We start from the raw sequence: 15,772 nt of genomic DNA, 5'->3' as shown, positions 1-15,772 counted from the left end.
ATATATATATATATATATGTATATACATGTGTATGGGGGGGGGGGGTTGGGCCATTTCTTTCGTCTGTTTCCTTGCGCTACCTCGCAAACGCGGGAGACAGCGACAAAGTATAATAAAATAAAAAAATAAATATATATATATATATATATATATATATATATATATATATATTTTTTTTTTTTTTTTTTCAAACTATTCGCTATTTCCCGCGATAGCGAGGTAGCGTTAAGAACAGTGGACTGGGCCTTTGAGGGAATATCCTCACCTGGACCTCTCCTCTGTTCCTTCTTTTGGAAAAAAAAAAAAAAAACGAGAGAGGAGGATTTCCAGCCCCCCGCTCCCTTCCCTTTTAGTCGCCTTCTACGACACGCAGGGAATACGTGGGAAGTATTCTTTCTCCCCTATCCCCAGGGAATATATATATATATATATATATATATATATATATATATATATATATATATATATATATATATATATATATATATATATATATATATATATATATATATATATATACATATATATATATGTGGGCTATGGATAGAGTTGTGCGCAGGAGGATGGATGTGCTGGAAATGAGATGTTTGAGGACAATATGTGGTGTGAAGTGGTTTGATCGAGTAAGTAACGTAAGGGTAAGAGAGATGTGTGGAAATAAAAAGAGCGTGGTTGAGAGAGCAGAAGAGGGTGTTTTGAAATGGTTCGGGCACATGGAGAGAATGAGTGAGGAAAGATTGACCAAGAGAATATATGTGTCGGAGGTGGAGGGAACGAGGAGAAGAGGGAGACCAAATTGGAGGTGGAAAGATGGAGTGAAAAAGATTTTGTGTGATCGGGGCCTGAACATGCAGGAGGGTGAAAGGAGGGCAAGGAATAGAGTGAATTGGAGCGATGTGGTATACCGGGATTGACGTGCTGTCAGTGGATTGAATCAAGGCATGTGAAGCGTCTGGGGTAAACCATGGAAAGCTGTGTAGGTATGTATATTTGCGTGCGTGGACGTGTGTATATACATGTGTATGGGGCTGGGTTGGGCCATTTCTTTCGTCTGTTTCCTTGCGCTACCTCGCAAACGCTGGAGACAGCGACAAAGCAAAAAAAAAAAAAAAAAAAAAAAGAAAAATATATATATATATATATATATATATATATATATATATATATATATATATATATATATATATATATATATATATATATATATATATATATATATATATATATATATATCTGAAACCACACTGCTCTTCCCCAATCTGATGCTCTGTACATGCCTTCACCCTCTCAATCAATACCATCCCATATAATTTACCAGGAATACTCAACAAAATTATACCTCTGTAATTTGAGCACTCACTCTTATCCCCTTTGCCTTTGTACAATGGCACTATGCAAGCATTACGCCAATCCTCAAGCACCTCACCATGAGTCATACATACATTAAATAACCTTACCAACCAGTCAACAATACAGTCACCCCCTTTTTTGATAAATTCCACTGCAATACCATCCAAACCTGCTGCCTTGCCGGCTTTCTTCTTCCGCAAAGCTTTTACCTCTTCTCTGTTTACCAAATCATTTTCCCAAACCCTCGCACTTTGCACACCACCTCGACCAAAACACCCTATATCTGCCACTCTATCATCAAACACATTCAACAAACCTTCAAAATACTCACTCCATCTCCTTCTCACATCGCCAATACTTGTTTTCACCTCCCCATTATACCCCTTCACTGAAGTTCCTATTCCCTTGTCTTACGCACTTTATTTACCTCCTTCCAGAACATCTTTTTATTCTCCCTAAAATTTAATGATACTCTCTCACCCCAACTCTCATTTGCCCTCTTTTTCACCTCTTGCACCTTTCTCTTGACCCCCTGCCTCTTTCTTTTATACATCTCGAACTCATTTGCATTTTTTCCCTGCAAAAATCGTCCAAATGCCTCTCTCTTCTCTTTCACTAATAATCTTACTTCTTTATCCCACCACTCAGTACCCTTTCTAATCAACCCACCTCCCACGCTTCTCATGCCACAAGCATCTTTTGCGCAAGCCCTCACTACTTCCCTAAATACATCCCATTCCTCCCCCCACTCCTCTTACCTCCTTTGTTCTCACCTTTTTCCATTCTGTACTCAGTCTCTCCTGGTACTTCCTCACACAAGCCTCCTTCCCAAGCTCCCTTACTCTCACCACCCTCTTCACCCCAACATTCTCTCTTCTTTTCTGAAAACCCATACAAATCTTCACCTTCGCCTCCACAAGATAATGATCAGACATCACTCCAGTTGCACCTCTGAGCACATTAACATCCAAAAGTCTCTCTTTCGCGCGCCTGTCAATTAACAGGTCATCCAATATTGCTCTCTGGCTATCTCTCTTAGTTACATACGTATACTTATGTATATCTCGCTTTTTAAACCAGGTATTCCCAATCACCAGTCCTTTTTCAGCACATAAATGTACAAGCTCTTCACAATTTCCATTAACAACACTAAACACCCCATGTATACCAATTACTCACCTTTGCATTGAAATCACCCATCGCTATAACCCGATCTTGTGCATCAAAAACCACTAACACACTCATTCAGCTGCTCCCAAAACACTTGCCTCCCATGATCTTTCTTTTCATGCCCAGGTGCATATGCACCTATAATCACCCATCTCTCTCCATCAACTTTCAGTTTTACCCATATTAATCAAGAATTTACTTTCTTACATTCTATCATATACTCCCACAGCTCCTATTTCAGTTGTAGTGCTACTCCTTCCCTTGCTCTTGTCCTCTCACTAACCCCTGACTTTACTCCCAAGACATTCCCAAACCACTCTTCCCCTTTACCCTTGAGCTTCGTTTCACTCAGAGCCAAATCATCCAGGTCCCTTTCCTCAAACATACTACCTATCTCTCCTTTTTTCATATCTTGGTTACATCCACACACATTTAGACACCCAAATCTGAGCCTTCGAGGAGGATGAGCACTCTCCGCGTGACTCCTTCTTCTGTCTCCCATTTTAGAAAGTTAATGCACAAGGAGGGGAGGATTTCTGGCCCCCCGCTCCCGTCCCCTCTAGTCGCCTTCTACGACACGTGAGGAATGCGTAGGAAGTATTCTTTCTCCCCCATCCCCAAGGATTATATATATATATATATATATATATATATATATATATATATATATATATATATATATATATATATATATATATATATATATATATATGCATATACACATACACACATATATATATATATATATATATATATATATATATATATATATATATATATATATATATATATATATATATATATATATATATATATATATATATATATATACACAGTCATATACATCAATTCATGTGTACCATAAAAATATTCTTAAATTATTGAAAATAAGGAAATACTTTCATTAAATCAAAACATATGATGTAAATGCCTTACTTCACCAAATGTTAAGCATCAAAAAACTCGTCCACACACCCATATATACATACCTATACATTTCAACGTATACATATATACATACAAAGGTATATACATATATATACATGTACATAGTTCACATTTGCGCCTTTATTTATTCCTGTCGCCACCCCGCCACACATGAAATGACACCCCCCTCTGTACTGTCGAGTTGATAGGACGGAAATCAGGTCTTCTTTATCTGTGGTACTCTATGAAGATCAGGCGGCCTTTGTAGATTTATTACAACAAAACGTGTACGTCCATCTGTAGTACTCTGGGCTATAGTCTTATGACACACTACGACACACTCTAGTGAACAGTGTGACGATGCTGGCCAGTGTGTCCCCTCAGGTCACACTGGCAGGGGTTGTATGGGAGTCCGTCAACACCCATTCAACAACGTGTTCAAATAACAGATCAGCTCTTACGTGTTCAAACATCCTGATTAACAGTAGCCCGTGGGAACAGTGAGCCCGTGGCAACATGCATCTAACTCTATGTAACTCACAGTAAAATGATGATAACAAATACCTAATAAAAAATTAATGGTATTGTGCGTGAGTCTTACATTTCGCTCGGCCACAACCTGGCTCAAGCTCCTGCCAGCCATGATAAGTTGTGGTTATACATGAAATAATACTGAATATAAGAGTACAGAAATAAGCAAATTGTAGGTATTTACAAGTTATTCCTATATCAACTAGTATGCTTGAGAAGATAGATAACACACTTTGCAATTATTAGAGAATCATAAAGATATATACATGGATATTATATATGGTGTAAACAAAGTCAGTATGCAAATGAAATGAAAAAGAAATCAAAAAATCAAACAACTTATTGAATACATATCATTATAGAGTTAGATTTCTCCTTAAATAAGGAAGTGCTGCTGCAACTACCTTCTGAATTCTGCCGTAGACGACAATATAACATAAATACTACGAACAAAAATATAAGTGCAATAGACAATGAAACAATTAAAATTCCAGATATATTAGAAGCGTTTACCAAATCATTTGGTAAACAGAGAAGAGGTAGTAAAAGCTTTGCGGAAGATGAAAGCCGGCAAGGCAGCAGGTTTGGATGGTATTGCAGTGGAATTTATTAAAAAAGGGGGTGACTGTATTGTTGACTGGTTGGTAAGGTTATTTAATGTATGTATGATTCATGGTGACGTGCCTGAGGATTGGCGGAATGCGTGCATAGTGCTATTGTACAAAGGCAAAGGAGATAAGAGTGAGTGCTCAAATTACAGAGGTATAAGTTTGTTGAGTATTCCTGGTAAATTATATGGGAGGGTATTGATTGAGAGGGTGAAGGCATGTACAGAGCATCAGATTGGGGAAGAGCAGTGTGGTTTCAGAAGTGGTAGAGGATGTGTGGATCAGGTGTTTGCTTTGAAGAATGTATGTGAGAAATACTTAGAAAAGCAAATGGATTTGTATGTGGCATTTATGAATCTGGAGAAGGCATATGATAGAGTTGATAGAGATGCTCTGTGGAAGGTATTAAGAATATATGGTGTGGGAGGCAAGTTGTTAGAAGCAGTGAAAAGTTTTTATCGAGAATGTAAGGCATGTGTACGTGTAGGAAGAGAGGAAAGTGATAGGTTCTCAGTGAATGTAGGTTTGCGGCAGGGGTGTGTGACGTCTCCATGGTTGTTTAATTTGTTTATGGATGGGGTTGTTAGGGAGGTGAATGCAAGAGTTTTGGAAAGAGGGGCAAGTATGAAGTCTGTTGTGGATGAGAGATCTTGGGAAGTGAGTCAGTTGTTGTTCGCTGATGATACAGCGCTGGTGGCTTATTCATGTGAGAAACTGCAGAAGCTGGTGACTGAGTTTGGTAAAGTGTGTGAAAGAAGAAAGTTAAGAGTAAATGTGAATAAGAGCAAGGTTATTAGGTACAGTAGGGTTGAGGGTCAAGTCAATTGGGAGGTGAGTTTGAATGGAGAAAAACTGGAGGAAGTGAAGTGTTTTAGATATCTGGGAGTGGATCTGGCAGCGGATGGAACCATGGAAGTGGAAGTGGATCATAGGGTGGGGGAGGGGGCGAAAATTCTGGGAGCCTTGAAGAATGTGTGGAAGTCGAGAACATTATCTCGGAAAGCAAAAATGGTTATGTTTGAAGGAATAGTGGTTCCAACAATGTTGTATGGTTGCGAGGCGTGGGCTATGGATAGAGTGGTGCGCAGGAGGATGGATGTGCTGGAAATGAGATGTTTGAGGACAATGTGTGGTGTGAGGTGGTTTGATCGAGTAAGTAACGTAAGGGTAAGAGAGATGTGTGGAAATAAAAAGAGCGTGGTTGAGAGAGCAGAAGAGGGTGTTTTGAAATGGTTTGGGCACATGGAGAGAATGAGTGAGGAAAGGTTGACCAAGAGGATATATGTGTCGGAGGTGGAGGGAACGAGGAGAAGAGGGAGACCAAATTGGAGGTGGAAAGATGGAGTGAAAAAGATTTTGTGTGATCGGGGCCTGAACATGCAGGAGGGTGAAAGGAGGGCAAGGAATAGAGTGAATTGGAGCGATGTGGTATACCGGGGTTGACGTGCTGTCAGTGGATTGAATCAGGGCATGTGAAGCGTCTGGGGTAAAGCATGGAAAGCTGTGTAGGTATGTATATTTGCGTGTGTGGACGTATGTATATACATGTGTATGGGGGTGGGTTGGGCCATTTCTTTCGTCTGTTTCCTTGCGCTACCTCGCAAACGCGGGAGACAGCGACAAAGCAAAAAAAAAAAAAATATTAGAAGCGTACTTAAAAGGTAAAAAATCCAGAACATCTATTGTAGAATCTAGATCGTTCTGAACCATAGATGGAAGATGTTGGATCTTTACTTCATCGATGATTGGTAAGTTGATGTTTTGGGGGATTCGTCCTAAACTCGGGATAATTCTATCAATTTGTCCCAAGTAATGATCATGAGTGCTGAACAATTTGAAACTGGAACTGATAAGAGTATATTGTTGTCCTAACTGAATGTGTCCCAGAAATAAATAAGATTTGGGATGATTAGGTGGGCAATGAATAAGAACATTTTGTGGGTCTGGGAAAAACAGTACGTGATACTGGTCCATACTTTCAATCCAAGGTTCATTAACAACAATTTCCTTAAAGGAACAAGAACGAAGAACATTTTGTTGATGCCCAAAAAGTAGTTGGTACTTACATGAATTTGTTTGTAAATTATAGAAAACCAAGGTATTGAGGGGGGATGCAAATCAAGTTGTCAAGCAATGGTTTATGGCACAATGCTAAATCATCCAAGGAGAGATGTGCAATCAACGAGGAATTAATATTATATAAGAGAAAGTTCATGTTATCAGCAAGGACGATAGTTTTTTGCGACCCTTTTGTATAATTAAAAGGGAATGGTATTACGTTCACAAGGCTGTAAGTATTGGAGTCAGTGAATGGTATGTGGATAATGACCGCTTCGAGGATCACGTCAACCGTTAGTAAGGAGTAATAACTGGCCACGTGATGCAGAGGGAGAGCTGGGGTGCAACCGAATTTCGTCATCGCTTGTTTAATGATACGGTCGAGTTCCGAGAAGGGAAAAAATGATGGTATGACAACTTGGTTTACCAGATTATTAACATCTTCCAATAAGCCAGTGAAATAATGTGCATGATAAGTGATCTGGGCATATAAACTATCAACATATGTGGAAATAGTCACTAAAGCATATATGGGATTAAGAGACTTTGACAGTAGTGCTACATGTTGTGTCAAGTTATTTAAACAGTTAACATAATATCATTCAAATATCTAAAATGTTGTTTTAATATCTTAGCTTTAGCCTTAATATACCTGTTGTTAAGAAGTTGTTGAAATTGTAAGGATCTAACCTGATTCCTAACTGAATTAAGTTCTTCCTGAGTAACAATACCAAACAAATATGATTGGAGGGACCCTACAAAATTAAGCAGACTTCTCTTGCTTCTCCTTTGCTTTTTCGTGTTCATTCTGGCATTAGTATTTACTGGAGATTGTCTTGTATTATGTCATACAGAATCACACAGGTACTATTCAGTTTCCAGGTCCACTGGTTTAACAAAGTTGGAGGAGGAGCAACACTAGAGTTTCTGATGGGCGCACTGGTGTAAAACTTGAGTAGGGTAGACCGTAAACGAGGTACGGCCTCCAGTAGTTTTACTAAATTATCGTAAGTCTAGGGTAGACCCTCCAGGCCCAGCTTAACTGAGACTGTGTCCCTCACAAGGCTGACCTGGCGGGGAGTGGTGAGAAGGGCGCCTGGTACTGCCATGGTGTCATATATAGGAAGACACCATAAGGACATGAGAAGGAAGCACCTGGAAAATGATAGACTTAGCAAATTCTTAAAAGCGAGGTCTTAATGAATACTGATGTGTGTGTGGTGGTGTTGTGAGGGTGGTCGGTTCTGGTGTGGGGACAGACTGAACAGTGGTAGAAGTTGGTTGAGTGACATTGTTTGGTATTTGAGGAGTGTTGTCTGTTGTGGTAACGGGATGATCATGTTCAGAATACTGTAAAACTTTCAAGTGGTCCTCATGTTCTTCACGAATGTCACCTGTATTTAGATGTCAAACCCTAAACTTATGTCCCTTTAATGAGCTAAGACTATATAGGGACCAGATAATTTTGGGTCAAGTTTAGGAACATCACTTCTGGTGTTAAATTCCTGCACCATTACCAAGAGTCCGGGAGCCACCTCTGATGGTTTCGTGGATTTATTAGCTTGGTTCGTGAAGGTTGTAATGGCTTCATCTAGATTTTTCTTGATCCTTTGATGAATCAATTGAGTCGTGCGATATTTTTCTGCAACAACTGATTTCTGGACCGCTGGACATGAAGGAGGTGACGCTATTATGTCATACGGCAACACTTTATCAAAACCGTGTAAGGCGTGGAAGGGTGTGTCTCCAATTGACTGAGTTCAATGAACATCGGACATCAGACAAGCACTCATCCCATTCATCATGATCAAAATTAATGTTGGTGGGAAGACACTGGAGGATCTTACGGTTCAACCTTTCTGCCAGGCCATTCGAGGCTGGGTGTTGTGCCATTATATTACATTTACTTATGTTATACAATTTACAGAGTTCTTCTAGTAATGAGTTATCAAATTCCCCTCCATTATCTGTGACTAAAATCTTCGGCGCATTATGTCTGTCTAAGATATGTTTTTTGAACGCCATAGCGACAGTGGCTGCGTCTTTATTTTGAACTGGGACTAATTCACAATATCTCGTGAAGGCATCTGTAATTACTAAGATGTATCTCTAGCCTGCCATGGACCCAGGAAAACCTCTTAATATGTCCATATGAACTCTTCCCCATGGGTATGAAGGTAAAGGATATTTCAACACAGTTTGCGGGGTAGTGGGACTTCCCTTGTGAGTGTTACAGGTTTGGCACCTCAAAATATGATCTGTAATGTTTTTCTTCATCTTGGCCAGAAATACCTCAAACGAGTTTGCTTATAGCATCTATCTGCGCCTGGGTGTGCGGCCTGGGGTGAATCAGGTGCTAACTTCAAGAAATTCTGTACTAATGCTATTGCAATTATTGTTTGTTTAACAACACGGGCGAGCACTCCTAATTTCGCGTCCCTGCACAAGACTCCCCCACTGTGCTAAATACAATTCTCTGACTGGAACAACTATTTTAGCATCCAAGGAAGATCTCATACCCTCTAGGAATTCTATGACAGGACCCCAGACTGAGTCATCTCGTTGATGCTGTCTCAACCTCTCTACATCAAAATATACGAGGTTATTACCTACAGTGACTGCACCCACTCTGCGGGAAAGCGCGTCTGCAACTACATTGGATGAGCCAGAAACAAAACGAAAATCTGGGTCAAATGTTTGAAACTTTCCTGTAAGTTCTTGTCTTTGAGAAATACCTAACAGTGCCCAGTGATCTGTATAAACTGTAATAGGGTAACCATATATGTATTCCTTAAAATGTTTGAGTGCCCAAATAACTGCAAGGCCTTCTAACTCAGTTACTGAGTATTTCGATTCCGTCTTTGAACATGAATGGCTCGCATAGGCTATGGGAAAAAGTCTACCCTTATTTGACTCCTACATAAGTACATCCACAAAAACCTGTTTAAAAGCATGTGTGTGCAAAATGAAGGATTTCCCGAAGTTGTGAAATCGAAGGATAGGCACCTCGATCAAGTATTGTTTGAATAAGTTAAATGCACTGTAGACCACTGGAATGTAACTTCCTGTTTCAGAAATGAAGTGAGGGGGTTTGTGATCTTAGCGAACATAACGATAAATCTTCGATAATATCTTGCTGAACTAAGGAAGGATTTGACCTTGTTTGTTGTGGAAGGGACTGGCCATTCTACAATTGTTTTGACTTTATGTGCATTAGGTTGAATACCGTTTTCATCAACGGTGTGACCTAAGTAATCAATTCTTGTTTGTAGAAAGGAACATTTGGATAACTTGACTTTTAGATTCGCATCCTTAAGTCGTAGAAATACTCTCTCAAGACTTTTAAAATGAGAAGCAATATCTGGAGACATGACAATTATATCATCAAGATAAACCAATACTTCTTTGCCCAACATGTGACGACAAATGTTAGTCATTAACCTTGAGAAGGTGATCACCGGTGAGGATTGAAGACCGAAGGGCATGATGCATATGAACTGCCAATGACCATCTGGCGTACTGAACACAGTCAGGGGGCGGCTTTCCTCTGACAAGGGAATCTGCCAAAATCCGCTCAATAAATCCAAAGTTGAAAATACCTTATTGTTACCGAGGCTATGAAGAAGCTCTGATACCAATGGTAATGGGAACCATCTTTCAAAGTGACCTTGTTGTTGAGTGTTCTAAAATCTATGACTGGTTTAAAAGTTCCGTCCTTTTTCGGAACGATCAGATGTGGTGAATTCCATGGTGATCGTGATTCCTCTATAACATTATCTTTCAACATGTCCTGAACAAGTTTATTTGCTATGTCTCTGTGCGCTTGTGTCAATCGATAGGCTGGGACGTCAACGGGACGTGTGTTTTTCTCTAAGTTAATAGTGTGAACATCCAAATGAGTTCTACCAAGTGGTTCTCCTGATAAGGCAATAGTAGACCTATACTGGTTAAGTAAGTCTGTTAACTGGTCAACAAGTTTGGTTAATCCTACCTTGGATATCATGTCAGGGGTGATGGTGGGGAGCTGACTCGAGCCGTGCACTGCTGAGTCAGGGGTAGGAGGAGTAGGTGGTGGTGGGTTAATGGAATGTGAGACTAGACGGATATTAAACTCATGCAACTCCTCGTCTTGAATTCCGGACTTCAAAACGGAGAATTCCACCAGCTTGGTCCCTCTACGGAGACGGACAGTTGTGGGTCCCGTATTGGCAATGTATATGGTGACCTCTCCATCTGGGGTCTCATGAATAGAGGCGTCCATCATGGATAGTCGTGTGACAGTTAGTGATGAAGGTTCAGCAACTACTCTTAGTGAGAGATCACCCTGACTATGTCTGAGTCCATGATCATTCATCCATGTTCGAGAAAGTGAGAGAGGAACCTTCGTTAATGTGTCACTATGCAGAGTCATGTTGGTTCTCAGTTTACCAGGGCAATGATGAGTAGAAAAGTAAAAAGGATGCGTATTGTCTACCGTGAAGCAGGGCCCACGTGGAAGCAGATGTATTAATGACTCTGAGTGAGAACTCTTCTCTGACAATGGCAGGAAAGTATTATCAACACAAACCACATGATAAATAGGACGACAGATCTCATGTTGTGCCACACATAGAGTGGCGTCCTAATAACAAGTTAGCAGGAAAAGTTACACCACGAACAATGTAATGGGTGACGGTAATGACCGAGACGCCTATGCGAATGTTCATTTTAATAGTGCCCCTTACGTCGAGATTTTCTTTTGAGATACTTTGAAGGGATGGGTAAAAGTCCGAGCATTGAACAAGCTGAGTGCGCCCCATTAATGGTTGAATAAAATCATAATGAATGACATCTGCTTCAGCGCCGCTGTCTAGAAAGATGGTGATTGGCTTATCCTGGAAAGAACCCACTACATCGAAACTTGTAATGTGAGAAAATGGCGAAGAAGAAAAATGTCTTAAGAGTTCCTTATGTGATGGAGTCGTGTCATGAGAGAGAGATTGTCATTGTTGATAATGACATGATGAACCTGTGTTAGATGACGTCTGTCTAGCTAATGCTCGGCTGAAGTGTGTCTAGCGTTGCTATGATATGAACACCTGCTTGGTGGTGTTGAGCGGGTGAAGGTCAGCCTGATGTCTGACTGGAGGAAATCATGACTCGGTCGGCAGAATTGTGACGACCGAGGCTGTGATGACATGGGTTGTTGACTGCGTTTGTTCTGGTCGAGGCTCACGTGAGAATGAGTCCCATGTGTAAGGACACACATTCGCTTTATGTCCTGGTTGGCCACACCGGAAGCACGTCACTTTATGTGAGTGTTTGTCATCACTGAATCGCTTTATTTGACCGTGAGATGAATGATTGTGTTGATCACTAGAATGTTACGTCACACTTTGGGAAGCCGACACTCTCCCCAGTGTCTTGGTGTTGGAATATCCACCTTTCATTTGAGTGTAATTCAACACTTTTGTTACTGACCCACAATGATGTGTCGATGTTCTCATTAAGTAACCGTCGTCTTACGTCTGGAGGTCAGGCCATTGAGAATGAAGGTTATGTGTAATAAACGCATGAATGTTTGCACATGAGTTTCAGGATTCATCATGGCCGGTATCCAGGGTGAGGATTCATAAGCGTGCCTAACTAATCTCATTCTTCCATGTAAGGTACTCCAGTGATCAGGGACTGACGTATCATCCAAGTATGTTGTGTTAAGAGCACGTAAAAGGACGTGTAGTTAACTATCTGAGAATGATTCCTCACAACCTAATGTAAACAACGTTTTAAATTCCTCCCAAGATGTACATTTTCCAATGTCATCTGAGTCATAGACAACCCTAGCTTAATTGTTAGGCTTGTTGAAATTAATGAGATTTTTAGCAGCCGATATAAGCGCTCTGTCTCCTGAATCACCATTATGTTCAACAATGTCCTCTGCATTTCTAATCCACCGATCAAAATTTGACAGTTTACCATCAAATAACTCGTGTGGTTCCCTAGCTTGTTTTAGTGTAAAAACAGTTTTTTTTGTGAAGGAATTGATTGTCCCGAGTTTTTGTGATGTGGCGGGGGAGGTGGGTGTGGGTGTGGTAACGTGTGAGAAGGTTTCTGTGGGTCATCTGTGTCACCAGAATCTGTCAAAACAACTTTGTGTGACGTCACCATTTTAGAAGGCTGGTCCCGTTTATAATAAGAGATTCTAGGTAAATTCCTGAGTACATATGAACCTTTACGATTACCGCATGGAATATCTTCGGACATGTAATACAATCAGACTTAAATTGTTTAAGTAATAATCCCCTCGAAGAAATCAAAATACAATGAACACTATTGTCCCAATCCAAAATACCTAACCTGAATATTATTTGAAAATATTGTAATGAAATAAAGGCAATTAAAAGTGTGGCATAACAATATAACATATCAATACAAGATTCTGTATGTGAAAGTAATCATCACTAAAAACAATAGTACCAATGTATGAAAACATAAGAATATATGCAAGAATAACTGAAAACTTAGATTAATTTGCTAAACTACAAAGATGAATAATCATATTACCCAAAAGTATATATATGTCTATATGTATAGACTAGGAACTAGTAACACACAAAAGGAGCATACCTCACAGAATGAACCATTTTGACACAGTTCTTATCTGAATGGGAGATTCGCTCGCGAAGACGCCTCGGGTGTGGCGTAGCGAGGTGACGTGTGCAGAGTAACGGCTGGCTGGGTGTAGCGAGGTGGAGACGTGTGCAGAGTAACGGCTGGCTGGGTGTAGCGAGGTGGAGACGTGTGCAGAGTAGCGGCTGGCTGGGTGTAGCGAGGTGGAGACGTGTGCAGAGTAGCGGCTGGCTGGGTGTAGCGAGGTGGAGACGTGTGCAGAGTAGCGGCTGGCTGGGTGTAGCGAGGTGGAGACGTGTGCAGAGTAACGGCTGGCTGGGTGTAGCGAGGTGGAGACGTGTGCAGAGTAGCGGCTGGCTGGGTGTAGCGAGGTGGAGACGTGTGCAGAGTAGCGGCTCGCTAGCAGGAAAGTTGAGTGAGCGACAAGGGCTGGACCAGGCGATGCTGACGTCTGGGATGTCGCCACGGCTGATGATGACGCGTCTCTGGAGCGGTTGACAAGATGACCTCCACGTTGGTGTTGGCAGGATGGCTGACCTTGCTTGACACGTCTGGATGTGATGACAACACTCCACGGCGGTGGCGCTGTCTTCCCTTGCAAGCGACACAGTGTCAGCAATGCAATAAAGACGTATCTTCACTGCCTGGAGATACGGGTGGTGGAGAAAGTAGCCGGCCGTTGGAATCCGCCCTTAACGTCCACTGGAGCGAGCGCCAAGACGGAGTCAGGTAGGCTTGTATGACTGCTGGCAACACCAGACGTAGAAATATGAAGTAGATCTGACGGTCGTGTGTGGTCACGTGGGTTCTTACGTCACTGCCACCATTTGTAAGGTTGAGTTGAGAGGAAGGAAATCAGGTCTTCTTCGTCTGTGGTACTCAATGAAGATCAGGCGGCCTTTGTAGATTTATTACAACAAAACGTGTACGTCCATCTGTAGTACTGTGGGCTATAGTCTTATGACACACTACGACACACTCTAGTGAACAGTGTGACGATGCTGGCCAGTGTGTCCCCTCAGGTCACACTGACAGGGGTTATATGGGAGTCCGTCAACACCCATTCAACAACGTGTTCAAATAACAGATCAGCTCTTACGTGTTCAAACATCCTGATTAACAGTGGGAACAGTGAGCCCGTGGCAACATGCATCTAACTCTATGTAACTCACAGTAAAATGATAATGACAAATACCTAATGAAAAATTAATGGGAGTGTGCGTGAGTCTTACAATGATAAGACATCCATACACTTGCACTCACATTACCAAATAAGCCGCGATGATAATATTATTATTATGATCATAAGATTAAAACAAAATTATAGTTAATGACATAATATATCCCCAACGACAAAATCAACCATAACAATATAGCCAGCAAGTAAATATAGCGAACAAGATAATGTAATTAGGATGGCATTATATTGAAAATAACGATACAGCCACCATGCCAATATCGTCACCATGACAATGTAGCTGTATTTTCAGTGTTACTCTTATGTGAATATGGCTTTATTGTCAGTATAGCTATAGTGTCATTGCGAACATATTTTCATAGTGGCAGTATTGTCATTATGAACAAACCGTTATTTTGGCTATCTTTTCATTTTAGTTACACTGCTATGATGTATATATCGTCACTTTAGCTATATTGGCAAGGTGATCTTTATCTATAGGTGATATATTGTCATTATCTAACTCATGCATAATTTGTCATAAGCAATATATTATTATGATAATTATATTATCATGGTGACAATATTGTCACAGCGACTATATTGTCATTATGACTATAATGTCATAGTGGCTATATTGCCATGATAACTATATTGTCATGGTGATTCTCTGTCATGATATCTATAATGTCATAGTGACTGTATTTTCATAGAAGTTTTTTTAATGGTGTTGATATTGCCCTTCAGGATATACCATTATAGAAGAAAAATTGTCATCTTGATTAAAAGAAGTCCAAAATGAATACTCCACAGGAAAACAAAAAAAAGGTGGGGGTTGGAATTGGCTGTTCATATATAAGAAGGTAAGTGAGATATGTTCCTCTACAAGGACAGACATAAACTCTTGTTCAGAAAGGGGCGAAATGGCTCCGTTGAAAGTCAGCAGAGAGAAGGAAGGATATTAACTGATTAGAGTCTTGGTGACAAGGAGGATAAAGGGTTGTTTTTAGAGACAATAACGAAAATGGAGTCTGTTCAGAGAGACATGGAGGATAAAGGATGGTTTTCAGAGACAAGTAGGGATTTGGACTCCATTCATAGACAAGGAGGAAGTGGACAAGAAGAATAATGGAATATCGTCTGAGACAGCGAGAGAATCGGACTCTGTTTAGTTACACGGAGGGAGATGCACTTCATCCCCCCCCCCCCCCCCCCCCCCCCCCCCCCCCCCCCCCCCCCCCCCCCCCCCCCCCCCCCCCCCCCCCCCCCCCCCCCCCCCCCCCCCCCCCCCCCCCCCCCCCCCCCCCCCCCCCCCCCCCCCCCCCCCCCCCCCCCCCCCCC

Source organism: Panulirus ornatus, chromosome 5 (assembly GCF_036320965.1).
Source record: "Panulirus ornatus isolate Po-2019 chromosome 5, ASM3632096v1, whole genome shotgun sequence".
Taxonomy (NCBI): domain Eukaryota; kingdom Metazoa; phylum Arthropoda; class Malacostraca; order Decapoda; family Palinuridae; genus Panulirus; species Panulirus ornatus.
Note: the sequence above shows the minus strand (reverse complement) of the source record.